This window comes from Triticum aestivum, chromosome 2D (assembly GCF_018294505.1).
Source record: "Triticum aestivum cultivar Chinese Spring chromosome 2D, IWGSC CS RefSeq v2.1, whole genome shotgun sequence".
In the NCBI taxonomy this organism is placed as follows: Eukaryota; Viridiplantae; Streptophyta; class Magnoliopsida; order Poales; family Poaceae; genus Triticum; species Triticum aestivum.
Genome location: NC_057799.1, coordinates 327,675,095 through 327,689,440, shown reverse-complemented (window position 1 = coordinate 327,689,440; position 14,346 = coordinate 327,675,095).

Sequence of the window (14,346 nt, the reverse complement as noted above, 5' to 3'; positions counted from 1 at the left end):
TGCCATCGACAAATGCAACAGGGTCTTACTGACACGGTTGTACACCAAGGTGTTTACATAAGCAGAAGAATATTACTGCTTAGATCATATGAATCACAAGGAAGGTTAAACAATTCAATGGAAAGGAAAAGGTGTTTATCAGATTAACAGAACAATGGAAAGGAAAATGTGTTTAAACACATATTTCAGGGGTATATCCTTCCCAAGGGTAAGCAGAGCATGATATCCATGATTGGATAGAAGTAGAAAACCCTTTAGGTAAGGGGAGAGAAATTTCTTGACATCACCCATACAACGGTGTTTGGATAATGGACAAAGAAAATTTGGCATTGTTCTTCAAATGCTCTTATTGGAAATCGGTGTACCATAGACATGCTTCGAGATAGCATTGACATGGTCTTCAAGCAAAGATGAGACTTTGGATACAGGAAGGATCCATCAGGAAAAACTTGTAGAATAAGTCTTACAATTTTCTCATGGAAGAATGGATAACCATGCTGAAAGGAAGAACTATAACAATAGGTCCTCCGGTCAAGTGTGCTAGGCATGGCATCACCTTACCGGGTCATATAAAGACCAATGTTATAACTCTTGAAAATATGCTCCAACCATCATAGCTGACCGAGATTCAGATCTGATCGGTGTTAGGAAACCTCAGACTCAGGATGCCTAAGAAGAAAAGGTGCAACACAATTGACGAGATGACATTGTAAAATCCTTAGGAACTGAACTATGGAAGCGAGTTCCGAAACAAGAGTCCATAATTAAATCAAAGAGAAGATGAGGAGGTGGATGTTGGACTTAGTGGCATTTCATCGAGGTTTCCAAAAAGATGGGTTTCCAAAATTATGTGAACAAGGAGATAACATTTGTCAGATCAAATGATATAATGAGGTATGCTCAAGGAAAACATGCCCAATTTAAACATTGGTTGAAAGGTGCGCCCTAAATATGGGCTTAGGTAGCATGATCAATGTTAGAATGGTGATTCGATAACCAATGGTCTAATAATGAAATATCGACCATTAACTTCAAGGCAATAGGGTTGCTAGAAGTTTTGAAGTCGCACATCATAGTTCAATTGTCGGTATTCTTGTTCGGAACAACACGGGTACCAAGGAAGAATGGTGATGGTGAGAAGTATCACTACAGCAAGAATTCTTAAGAGGTGGAGCAATCCTCACAACATTCTTGACATCAAAGATGGTAATACTCCGCGGTAGAACTTAACATAAGTTGGATAGCAAGGAAATCAAGGTACAACACAAAACACGAACAAGTTTGTGTTGAATGGAAGGCAATAAAATGGTCGATGATAAAACAAATCATCGAGGGCAAGGATGGTATTTCTCATCCAGAATTCGATAGATATCTTGGAAGAGCTCAGAATGTTGATGATGTTCACGACACATTTGTAGCGAGAATTTATGAAGAGGTAATCGATCGGCGATGACATCAAGTCAAAGGAATGGTGAAGCGAAAAGTTATTGGAACCAAGGGTAGGACACAAACTCGAAATCAAGTTTGCTGTTCAAGGAGAAGTGATATGACTAGGAAGATAGACGCAAGATTAGCTCACTGTCGAAATTTGTGCGCTGGGAAGGACCAGGTAGCACAGTTAAAATCGGCACGATAATGACATAGCCGAGCAGGCTAGGGATGACTAGATCGAGTATGAACTCGTAAGCAAATGAGATTACTAAGAGTTGTTTAATCGTGATGCGGACTCGATTCAGTTATCGATGTCCTTGAGTGTTTAATAACTTGGAGCCCGTGAAAAATTGGAATCAATGAGAATGTAATACTTGATGGAGAACTCGTAAGAAGTTATGCACTTCCGTGATAATCTCGAGATACCAGGGGGGTAATACTCGACGACAAACCAAAGTAGAGGTTGGACTGGGGTATTTCTCTTACAGAAGACAAGTGCTTAAACTTGTGCGAGAAATGGTATTTAAAGGAGAACATGGTCGGAACCACGATTGCAAAAGGCCAGATTCCAGATATAAGATGAACTTATACCGAGGGAATAATTAACTTAAGAGAAGCTTTAATGATAAGATCTACATCGTGTCCATGGGCATGAACACAAATTTCAAGGTCGACTCCCACTTCTCCAATGCATAACCTTTTATCCACTTCTCGTTAGCGAAGTTGTAGTGTTGAAAAGTTGTCTGGCGAAGCACCAGAAGAGTATGACTCGTGAAAACTTCCGGGTTCACACGGTTTTAGAGAAGGTATAGGTTCAACCCATCGGGGCATCTTAGAAACATATACCACAAGCTTCAAGAGTAAATATCACCAGCTCGAAAGCAGAGCAAGGTTGAGAAAGTACAGGATACAATTTACCAAAGGCATTATGTATCCGAGGGAAGGCTCACAAGGTTATTGAATATGAAGGACGCTGTCGGATAAAATCCATTAAAGGATCTGTCGGTCCATAACAGAGCTGATGTGAGCATCGGCACACAACCAGAGGAAGTAACAATGCAAAGGCAATAGATTATAGAAACAATGGACTAATCCAGAGCTCAATGCAAAGGAATTATGATTTCAAATCAAGGGATCAGAAGCAATGTTCTGATTAGGGATGAATAAGTTGAATAGTCTTAGGGATACAATCGACAGTAATTTGATTAGTCGAGAACCAGCTCATGTTAAAAAAATGATGTCTGAGCCGGAAGGATGAATTCTAGGATATGATTGAGGATTGCAAGCATTCGCAACATATTGAATCAATGGACTCAAAATGATATTTGACAAAGGATGCCAATAAGATTACCAGACTTAAGGGATTAACCATAATGCAAGCAAGCAAGAATTTCAAGAGCAAGAGGATGCTCAGGATTTTCTGAAGATCGAATGGTATTTTGAAAACTTTTGTGAAACACATGAACAACTGCGAAAGAGCGGATACTCGATAAGCGCGAGGAATTATTCGTAAGGGTATTCATGAGGCAAGAACTGTATAGCAGTAAGCTCAAAGGATTCTTGGAACAACAGAGAGCGGTTCGGGGCATCTTGTATTAACAAAATCAACTTGGAATAGAATTAAGAATGACGGTTGTAAGTATTTATCCATAGGGATAGATCAGTGGTAGGGAATTGCAAAAGCAACGAGCACAAAGTCTCGAAAGAGTATCGGGGAGTAACTTCGAAATCTTCTGATGCAGTAGGCGATCATCTTTGATAAGGGGCTCTTCGGGAGAAGTAGTTACGAGAACCTAGAGTCAGATTTAGTAAAATCATTTAACCCGAATAGAAGAGAGATCAGAGTCCCAGAGTAAGGATCGAGGAGTAAAAGATCCTAATACCACCCAATGGCGACGTGGGCCCATGGGCCGCACAGCCATGTTAGTAAAACCTTTTTCAATGACAAGACTCAACTTCGGCCAAAGAGTTTTGAAGGGGGATTCCTACAGGCAGTCGACTCTGATTCCAACTTGTGACGCCCCCGATTTAATCGTACACTAATCATGCACGCAAATGTGTACGATCAAGATCAGGGACTCACGGGAAGATATCACAACACAACTCTACAACATAAAGAAGTCATACAAGCATCATAATACAAGCCAGGGGCCTCGAGGGCTCGAAGACAAGTGCTCGATCATAGACGAGTCGGCGGAAGCAACAATGTCTGAGTACATACATAAGTTAAACAAGTTTGCCTTAAGAAGGCTAGCACAAAAGTAGCAACGATCGAAAAGGCAAGGCCTCCTGCCTGGGACCTCCTAACTACTCCTCGAAGCCGAACTCCATGTAGAATCATCCTCGGGATCTCTAGCTCCTGGACTCCAGGATCTGGTTGCGACAACCAGGTAGAAAGGAAAGGGGGAAAAGAGGGAGAAAAGCAACCGTGAGTACTCATCCAAAGTACTCGCAAGCAAGGAGCTACACTACATATGTATGGGTATATGTGTAAAGGGTCATATCGGTGGACTGAACGGCAGAATGCCAGAATAAGAGGGGGATAGCTAATCCTGTCGAAGACTACGCTTCAGGCCACCTCCATCTTGCAGCATGTAGAAGAGAATAGATGGTAAGTTCACCAAGTAGCATCGCATAGCATAATCCTACCCGGCGATCCCCTCCTCGTCGCCCTGTTAGAGAGCGATCACCGGGTTATATCTGGCACTTGGAAGGGTGTGTTTTATTAACTATCCGGTTCTAGTTGTCATAAGGTCAAGGTACAACTCTGGGTCGTCCTTTTACCGAGGGACACGGCTATTCGAATAGATAAACTTCCCTGCAGGGGTGCACCACATAACCCAACACGCTCGATCCCATTTGGCCGGACACACTTTTCTGGGTCATGCCCGGCCGCGGAAGATCAACACGTCGCAGCCCCACCTAGGCACAACAGAGAGGTCAGCAAGCCGGTCTAAATCCAATGCACGCAGGGGTCTGGGCCCATCGCCCATTGCACACCTGCACGTTGCGTACGCGGCCGGAAGCAGACCTAGCCTAGCAGGCGTTCCAGTCCAATCCGGCGCGCGCCACTCCGTCGCTGACGTCAAGAAGAGCTTCGGCTGATACCACGACGTCGAGTGCCCATAACTGTTCCCGCGTAGTTGGTTAGTGCGTATAGACCAAATGGCCAGACTCAGATCAAATACCAAGATCTCGTTAAGCGTGTTAAGTATCCGCGAACACCGACCAGGGCCAGGCCCACCTCTCTCCTAGGTGGTCTCAACTTGCCCTGTCGCTCCGCCATAAAGTAACAGTCGGGGGCCGTCAGGAACCCAGGCCCACCTCTACCGGGATGGAGCCACCTGTCCTTTCAGCCCCCTCATCAGAATCACTTGCGGGTACTCAACGAGCCGACCCGACTTTAGTCACCACATGTGTCATGTATATAAAGTATATAGTATATACCCGTGATCACCTCCCGAAGTGATCACGGCCCAGTAGTATAGCATGGCAGACGGACAAGAGTGTAGGGCCACTGATGGAACACTAGCATCCTATACTAAGCAGTAGGATAGCAGGTAAGGGTAACAACTGTAGCAACATTGACAGGCTATGCAACAGAATAGGATTAACCAAAATCAGTAACATGCTACACTACTCTAATGCAAGCAGTATAGAGAAGAATAGGCGATATCTGGTGATCAAGGGGGGGGAGGGCTTGCCTGGTTTCTCTGGCAAGGAGGGGTCGTCAACTCCGTAGTCGAACTGGGGTCGCCGGCAGTCTCGGGGTCTACCGGAAAGAAGTAACGGAGGGGGAACACAATAAATGACAAAGCAATCAAAGCATCACAAAGCGTAACATGGCAATACGCGGTGCTAGGTGTGCCCTAACGCGGTAGTAGGTGATACCGACGAAGGGGGAAACATCCGGGAAAGTATCCCCGGCGTTTCGCGTTTTTGAACAGATGAACCGGAGGGGGAAAGTTGCGTGTTTGCTATGCTAGGGATGTGTGGCGGATGAACGGGCTGCGTATCCGGATTCGTCTCGTCGTTCTGAGCAACTTTCATGTACAAAGTATTTTCATCCGAGCTACGGATTATTTTATATTAATTTATAAAGATTTAATTATTTTCTAGATTTCCTGGATTTAATTTAATTCGAAATCCATTTAAATAATAAATGCTATGGGTACACAGAAGTGTACCCAAAGAGGTGCTAGTGAGGCTGACATGTGGGGCTAGTTGACTGAGTCAACTGCCCAGTCAGCAGAGGCTGACAGTGGGGTCCAGGGGCTGAGTCAGCAGTCCAGTTAGCGGTCAACATATTGACTGTTGACTGGTCAAACTGGCTGGTAGGACCCGGCTGTCATAGAGATAGTGTAAATTAATTGTTTAATTAATTTAAACAGATTAGGTGGGGGGCCACATGTCATTGACTTAGATAATTTTAAACAGATTTTTTTAAAAGAAAAGGGTCCACATGTCATTTCCAGTTATTCAACTAAACAGTTTTATTAGGTTCTATCTAATTACGTGGTTAGGGGGTTGGTTAAACCGGGCGGGCCCACCTGTCAGTGAGCCACATGCGGTGGTACACCGGCGATGCGAACAGAGAGCGGAGGTGCTCGCCGACCAGCCATCTCCGGCGACGGCTGGATCCGTGAGTGGGCTCGGCAGACGCAACGCGACGAGGCGCTCTAGAGGATGGCCATGGGGTTGTCGGAGGTGGGCTGCAGAGGCGCCGGCGTTGAGTGGAGAAGCGCCAGGGCTCGGCCTCGCAGCGCGTGTGGCGAGGACGGCAGGCCGCGGCCGTTAGCGGGCGGCGTAGCCGAACGCGGGGGTGGCGGGCGCGTTCACGAGGAGGGGCGAGCAAAGGCGGGAGCGCCATCGCGTGCGCAGTCGATGCGGGCGGCGGGCGACGCACAGGGGCGGCAGAGGCGAGGGCCGGTGCGGGGGCTACGGTGAGCGCGTCGAGGGAAAGCAGGAGGAGTCCACGCGCGAGGCGCGGAGGGCAGAGGGGAAGAGGCCGGGGGCCTCACCACTGGGCATAGGGACAGGGCAGTGGGGCTCGGGGAGGAGACGACGAGGTCCGGTGGGGAGGCTTCGGAGAGATCCAGGCGGCGGCGCGGGCTCCGGACGGCATCGGCGCGGCGACGAGGCGATGGGGTCGGGGCGGATCGAGCCCCCGATCCAGATCGAGAAAAAGGGGAAACGAGGGGAGAGTGGGAGGAGAGGGGTAGCGATTAGGGTTTCGGGGGAGGGTTATAGGGGAGTGGGGGCCGGCCTGGGCCGGTTGGTACGGCGGCTAGCTGGGCCACTTGGCCCAGTTAGACCAGGGGAGCCCTTCTGTCTTCTTTTGTTTTGCTATTTTGTTTTGTTTTATTTTTATTTATTTATCCTTTCTGTTTTATTAAATTTTAACCTTTATAGAATACAAAAGTTGTACCTAAAAGAGCATTAATAATTATGCCACTACCACAATTAGCTCTGCAACTAAAACAAAATAGTTTAATATTTTATCAATTTGAAAAGGGTAGTTAGTGAAATGTTTTGCTGCTATTTTAAATATTTTTGTGCACTTAAACCTTTTATAAAATTGTGGTTTCTCCACAATAATTACCTATGCATTATTTGGCAACACCCCAACATTTTAGTTTTAATATTTAAAAATATTTTATTGTTTGCTTGATTTTGAATTTGAATTCGAACCGGTTTCGAACTAACGCGAGATTAGCAACAGTAATCGAGGTGACGTGGCATCATTAACGTGAGATTACTGTAGCCTAATTATCCGGGCGTCACAGGCTAATCCCTTTGCAGAAATGACGAGGTTTGGAAAACGGCCCTACTATTTTAATTTTTAGTTTGAACCTCTCTTATATCCATGTTCAGCTGATCAGCACGGGCGTTTGCAGCTGAATGAGCTGAATTTCATTTCTAATATCAGTTTCAACCTTGTAATCTTTGAATTTGGGCCTTGTAATGCTGGAATTTGAACCTTGCAATATTTATGGTATTTGTTATATAACTTAATTGGATGTTTAATTTGGTCTTGCAATCATGTCCTGTTACAAGTATATATATGTTGTTCTTCTGTACACAGAGCATAGCTGTTCTGCAGACAGAGCATATCACATCACACATGGACCACACTAGGGAATCCGTCAATGATGACTTCATCAATCGCAAACAGTTATATACTAGCAAGTGTTTGCCCACAACACACACGGCTTATTCCATCACAAACAGCTCGGATGGATCAACCATATGTCACGTATCGCACACGCAATTCTAATCTGATTCGTGCTTGATGCCTCTGCTCGCGTCCCTCAGCTTGCTCTACTCGCGTACCTCCACAAGCTCGACATGTGGACATATTTTCCTTGCATGTTCAACTGCTATATGCATATATATGGTTGCTCACCATTGAGGCGATCGCGGAGTGCTCTGCTCGCGTCCCTGCGCGCGCGCTTTGCCAGTTATTGGGGCCTGCACAAGATCACGTTGGGGGCCCATATGCATGCGGTTGCATCGCGCGCATTGCCACAATGCAGTTACATGCGGCCTGATGGAGTTACGCGCTGCAAATTGGAACTGCCATCCAGGCGTGCCGATATTCCAGGCCGTCCGGCTTCCCCTTTAATTCCCATGTCCATTATAACCTTAGTCTCTTCAACCTTTCGATCGCGCCCCACAACACAACAAGCACACCCACGACGACACATAGAGAGGGGATGTCTAGTGGCGCTCCAATGGAGTTTGGCGAGCATAAAGTGGAGACCCACGCGAGGGAGACGGATCTCTCGGTGGTGTACACCATCGACCCGGCCATGGTGGACGACTACATCAACACCGTTGAGCAGTTGCTTGCTCGAGACAAGTACAGGGTGGTCGGCATCGACCTCCAGTACACTGGCGGTCGTCCCAACACAGATTAGAAGGTTGCCGTCACCCAATTGTGCATGCGCCATCGTGTCCTCATCTACCGCTACTGCATGGCCACAGAGCCTTGCGACCGTTTCACCAGGTTTGTCAACAGCACCGACTACAAGTTCGCTATGGTAGAAACCAGCAATGATGTAAAAGCACTCAGGGTTACGGGCTTGGCCTGCAAGAACCTTGTCGAATCCGTGAGCACTACAGGGTCTGGGGCGGCATGAAGAAGGACTCCCTGGTTGAACTCACCTCGGCCATCATTGACCCATACTTCGAAAAGATGAAGCAGGATGCCAACAGAACACATCCCGTATCCTGGCACGGGGCCTGGATGCGGCAACTGGATGAACCTCACCTCAGGTTCACGACCAAGAGCGTGTACACATGCTACGAGATGGATAGGCGGATCTTTGACATGAGGATGTGCCTCGTTACCAAAATCGACGAGGCCGGATCGAGCCACAAGCAGAGTAGTAGCGGCAAGCGTCACAAGAAGTATATGACGATCAGATGATCGTTTATCCTAGTTAATTATTGATACATCCATTTTGCATCATGCTTTTATATTGATATTTATTGCATTATGGGTTGTTATTACACATTATGTCACAATACTTATGCCTATTCTTTCTTATTTTACAAGGTTTACATAAAGAGGGAGAATGTCGGCAGCTGGAATTCTGGGCTGGAAAAGGAGCAAATATTACAGACTTATTCTGCACAACTCCAAAAGTCCTGAAACTCCACGGAAGTTGTTTTTGGAAGTAATAAAAAATACTGAGCGAAGAAAATACCAAAGGGGGCCCACACCCTGGCCACGAGGGTGGGGGGCGCGCCCTACCCCCCTGGGCGCGCCCCCTGCCTCGTGGGCCCCCTAGTGGCCCCCCGGTGCCCATCTTCTGCTATATGAAGTCATTTGTCTGAGGAAAAATCATAAGCAAGCTTTCAGGACGAGACTCCGCCGCCACGAGGCGGAACCTTGGCGGAACCAATCTAGGGCTCCGCCGGAGCTGTTCTGCCGGGGACACTTCCCTCCGGGAGGGGGAAATCATCGCCATCGTCATCACCAACGCTCCTCTCATCGGGAGGGGGCCAATCTCCATCAACATCTTCACCAGCACCATCTCCTCTCAAACCCTAGTTCATCTCTTGTATCCAATTCTTGTCTCTAAGTCCGGGATTGGTACCTGTAGGTTGCTAGTAGTGTTGATTACTCCTTGTAGTTGATGCTAGTTGGTTTATTTGGTGGAAGATCATATGTTCAGATCCTATATGCATATTAATACCCCTCTGATTATGAACATGAATATGCTTTGTGAGTAGTTACGTTTGTTCCTGAGGACATGGGAGAAGTCTTGCTATTAGTAGTCATGTGAATTTGGTATTCGTTCGATATTTTGATGAGATGTATGTTGTCTCTAGTGGTGTCATGTGAACGTCGACTACATGACACTTCACCATTATTTGGGCCTAGAGGAAGGCATTGGGAAGTAATAAGTAGATGATGGGTTGCTAGAGTGACAGAAGCTTAAACCCTAGTTTATGCGTTGCTTCGTAAGGGGCTGATTTGGATCCATATGTTTCATGCTATGGTTAGGTTTACCTTAATACTTCTTTTGTAGTTGCGGATGCTTGCAATAGGAGTTAATCATAAGTGGGATGCTTGTTCAAGTAAGGACAGCACCCAAGCACCGGTCCACCCACATATCAATTTATCAAAGTACCGAACGCGAATCATATGAACGTGATGAAAACTAGCTTGACGATAATTCCCATGTGTCCTCGGGAGTGCTTTTCTTTATATAAGAGTTTGTCCAAGCTTGTCCTTTGCTACAAAAAGGATTGGGCCACCTTGCTGCACTTTATTTACTTTTGTTACTTGTTGCTCGTTACAAATTATCTTATCACAAAACTATCTGTTACCTATAATTTCAGTGCTTGCAGAGAATACCTTGTTGAAAACCGCTTATCATTTCCTTCTGCTCCTCGTTGGGTTCGACACTCTTACTTATCGAAAGGAATATGATGGATCCTCTATACTTGTGGATTATCAATTATGCATGTAATATATAGTTGACTTTGGTGTGTGGAAATGTCATGTGTGTAGTAGCCACCTATGTAATTATGCATGTAATAGTTTACCTTGGTGTGTGCAAATGTCATGTGTGTAGTAGCCACCTATGTAATTGGATGTTTAATTTGGTTATGCAACCATGTCCTTATAAGTGTGTGTGTGTGTGTGTGTGTGTGTGTGTGTTGTTGTTCTGTATGCAATCCCAACACACAACACACACGTCTTATTAGCAGCAATCGTCTGTGTTATTATCGGTCTTCGCACACATTTCTGATTACAGACCTATTTGTCGCGTATCACACACATCTTGTTATATTGAACCATTTTTGTTATCTTGGCTCAACACAAATAGTTCATCCGATTGAACTGTTTGCCCTCTATCGCACACACCTTGATCTGGTTGACCGTTTCTTTTGTTCCGCCTAATCACAAACAGTTCATCCGAGTGAACCGTATGGCATATATCGCACACACCTTCATCTGGCTGCCCCTTTCTGTTCTTCTGCCTCATCGTAAACAATTCATTGAATTGAACCATATGCCATGCATCGCACACGCAACTAAAATATGAACCTTGTTTGATGCATCCGTCATCGCAAATGTTTTGCATCTTTTTTACGGTTTTTTTCATCACCGTTTGCGATTATTGCATCGCACACAGTTTCATCGAAGGGTCTCTGGTCGTAGTGTCGCGTTAGCAGCATCCTGCAGTAGTGTATGTTCATGATAACGGGTTCAATTAATCAAATTACTAGTGAACTCCCACTTAAATCAACATCCCTCAAGTTGTCTAAGTGTTACATGATCTAAATCAACTAACCCATGTCCAATCATCACGTGAGATGGGGTGGTTATCAATGGTGAACATCTCCATGTTGATCATATCTACTATAAGGCTCATGTTCGACCTTTCGATACTCTGTGTTATGAGGCCATTTCTGTACATGCTAGGCTCGTCAAGTTTAACCCTAGTATTCCGCATGTGTAAAACAGGCTTACACCAGTTGTATTTGAACGTAGAGTCTATCACACCCGATCATCACGAGGTGCTTCGAAATGACGAACTTTTGCAATGGTGCATACTTAGGGAGAACATATTTTATCTTGAAATTAAGTGAAGGGATCAACTTATAATGCTACCATCGTCCTAAACAAAATAAGATGCATAAAACGATAAACATCATATGCAATCAATATGTGACATAATATGGCCATTAACTTTTGATATCCATTTCCAAAGCACCGGCATGATCTCCATCATCACTGACATGACACCATGATCTCCATCATCATCCGTCATGTGGTTGTCTCCACCAACTATTGCTTCTACGACTATTGCTAACTCATAGCGATAAAGTAAAGCAATTACATGGCATTTAATGATTGACATGCAGGTCATACAATAAATCAAAGACAACCCTATGGCTCATGCCGGTTGACGTACTCAATGACATGCAAGTCGTGAACCTATTACAAAACATGATCATAACATACATCAACATATATCAAATCACGTTTTGGCCATATACCACATCACAACATGCTCTACAAAAACAAGTTAAACGTCCTCTACTTTGTTGTTGCAATTTTTATGTGGCTACTAGGGCAAACTATAAGAACTGTTCTTATTTACGCAAAACAACAACAGTGATATACAAGTTGCCTTTTAACCTTCTACAAGGACCGCCGTTGTCAAATCAGATTCAACTAAAGTGGGAGAGACAGATATCCACAAAGTCACTTTTATGCAATACAAGTTGCATGTCAGTCAGTGGAACCGGTCCCTTGTGCGAGGACAATCAAGGTTCGCCTGAGCCGCTTCATCCCACAATACTACATAATCCAAATAAGACAAAGGAAGTAAGCAATTTGAACATCAACGCCATGACTTCTTTGTGTTCTAATCGTGCATATACATCTACGCATAGATGTAAATGCACCAAGTGCCCCCTTAGTAGTTTCGGAGTATTGAAGACAAATGGGTTGAGGACTAATGTTTTTGTGAGTGTACACAGGTGTTATAGTCCCTGAAGATTTGGTTTAACCCATGGAAGATGATCCCTAAAAATGTATTTCTTCAAGTGAAGAAATTGGTACGGCTTTTGAAGAAATTGTTGTGAAGACCTTGAAGCTTGAAGACTTTGTTTTCATAGTTTCTTTCTTCTTATTTTGAGTTATAGGAAAAATCGTACTGTTAAAGGGGGTCTAGGTGAATCATAGTTCTTATTTTTGGGTGAAGCCTTTGGAAACCTTCGGAACAGCTGACGACTTTGCTAGCGACAGTGACGAAGTTCATCTGATCGCTGATGAATTTGGTCACGCCGTGGAGTTAGGATTTCGCTAGTGCGATCTGCCTATCGTGAGGAAATTGAGTGCCCAGACAAAATTGAGAGTTCAATTTTCTGACCATTGTTGCCGTGCGTGCTAGCTGTCGAGTGGATACTTATCCTGACAACAGTCATGTCTAAAGGGGCATTAATGACATTTCATGTCGGGTTGCCCCTGGGTATAATTAGCCGTCCCCACAACCACTTGTTGGTTGGCTGCTCTAAAGAGAACTTGACACTTGTCATTCGAGAGCAACCCTTCCTTTGACGACTTCGAGAGAAACCCAAGTGATGAAAAACCCAACCAGAGCCAAAGTGATTGAGCACCACCGTGTTAACACCAGATTTTGGCATGGTACGAAACACAATTAAGATGTCCTGAAATGAAAAGGGTTGCAACATGAAAATGTTTCGTATCATCAAATTGAGATACTTTCATGTTTGGGTCATCACCATCCGACCTCATCTTAGGAGCCGAAACTGTGTTCAAAGTTCTAAAATTTTATGTTCAGATCACTGTTTGGCTGATTACGCCCCCAAAATGGCATCATATGAAAATATGTTCTACATGAATTGTCTTCGCCTCGACGAATCGGTTGATTTTGATATAAAATTCATTACAATCTGAGTTCGTACGCAAAATTTATAGGCAACACTATGCGGACCGGTCCTGAGTGAAAAAGTGATGTGAGGGACCAGACACCCACCTAGGTGGTGTGTGATGGGTCGCGTGAGCTATTCAGACTTTGCCGGCAAAGTGAAAAGCTTGCCGGCCAAGTGAAAAGCTTGCCGGCGTGAAAGCTTGCTGGCCAAGTGAAAAGCTTGCTATAATGAAAAGCTTGCCGGCAAAAATCTTGTCGGCCAAGTGGAAACTGTCAAGGCCAATCCGACCAGAAGCTGAAGATGGGCTCAAAAGATTATCTAGATGGCCTCGGATAAAAAAGTGTTCTACACAGAAGTTGTGCATATCGTCCAAACTGTCAAATTTGCTTTTGGAGTCATCATCATCTAAGATAGTATCGACCTTGAAGGTTGCTGCAAGACTTGGACAACCAACAAAACTGCATGACCGAGTCCGGCTGGAAGTTCAAGATGGCCCCATAGGGTATTGAAGATGGCCATTAATACGTCCATTTTGCATCATGCTTTTATATTGATATTTATTGCATTATGGGCCGTTATTACCTATTTTGGCACAATACTTATGCCTTTTCTCTCTTATTTTACATAGTTTACATGAAGAGGGAGAATGCCGGCAGCTGGAATTCTGGACCAGAAAGGAGCAAATCTAAGAGACCTATTCTGCACAACTCCAAAAGTCCTAAAAATTTATGGAGAATTATTTTGGAATATATATAAAATATTGTGCGAAGAAAATACCAGAGGGGACCCACCAGGTGACCACAAGGGTGGGGGCACGCCCTACCCCCTGGGCACGCCCCTGTGGCTTGTGGGCCACCTGGCAGGCCTCCCGTGCCCATCTTCTGCTATATGGAGGGTTTTGACCTGGAAAAAAATTAGGAGAGAGCTTTCGGGACAAAGCACCGCCGTCTCGAGGCGGAACCAGGGCAGAAGCAATCTAGGGCTCCGGCGGAG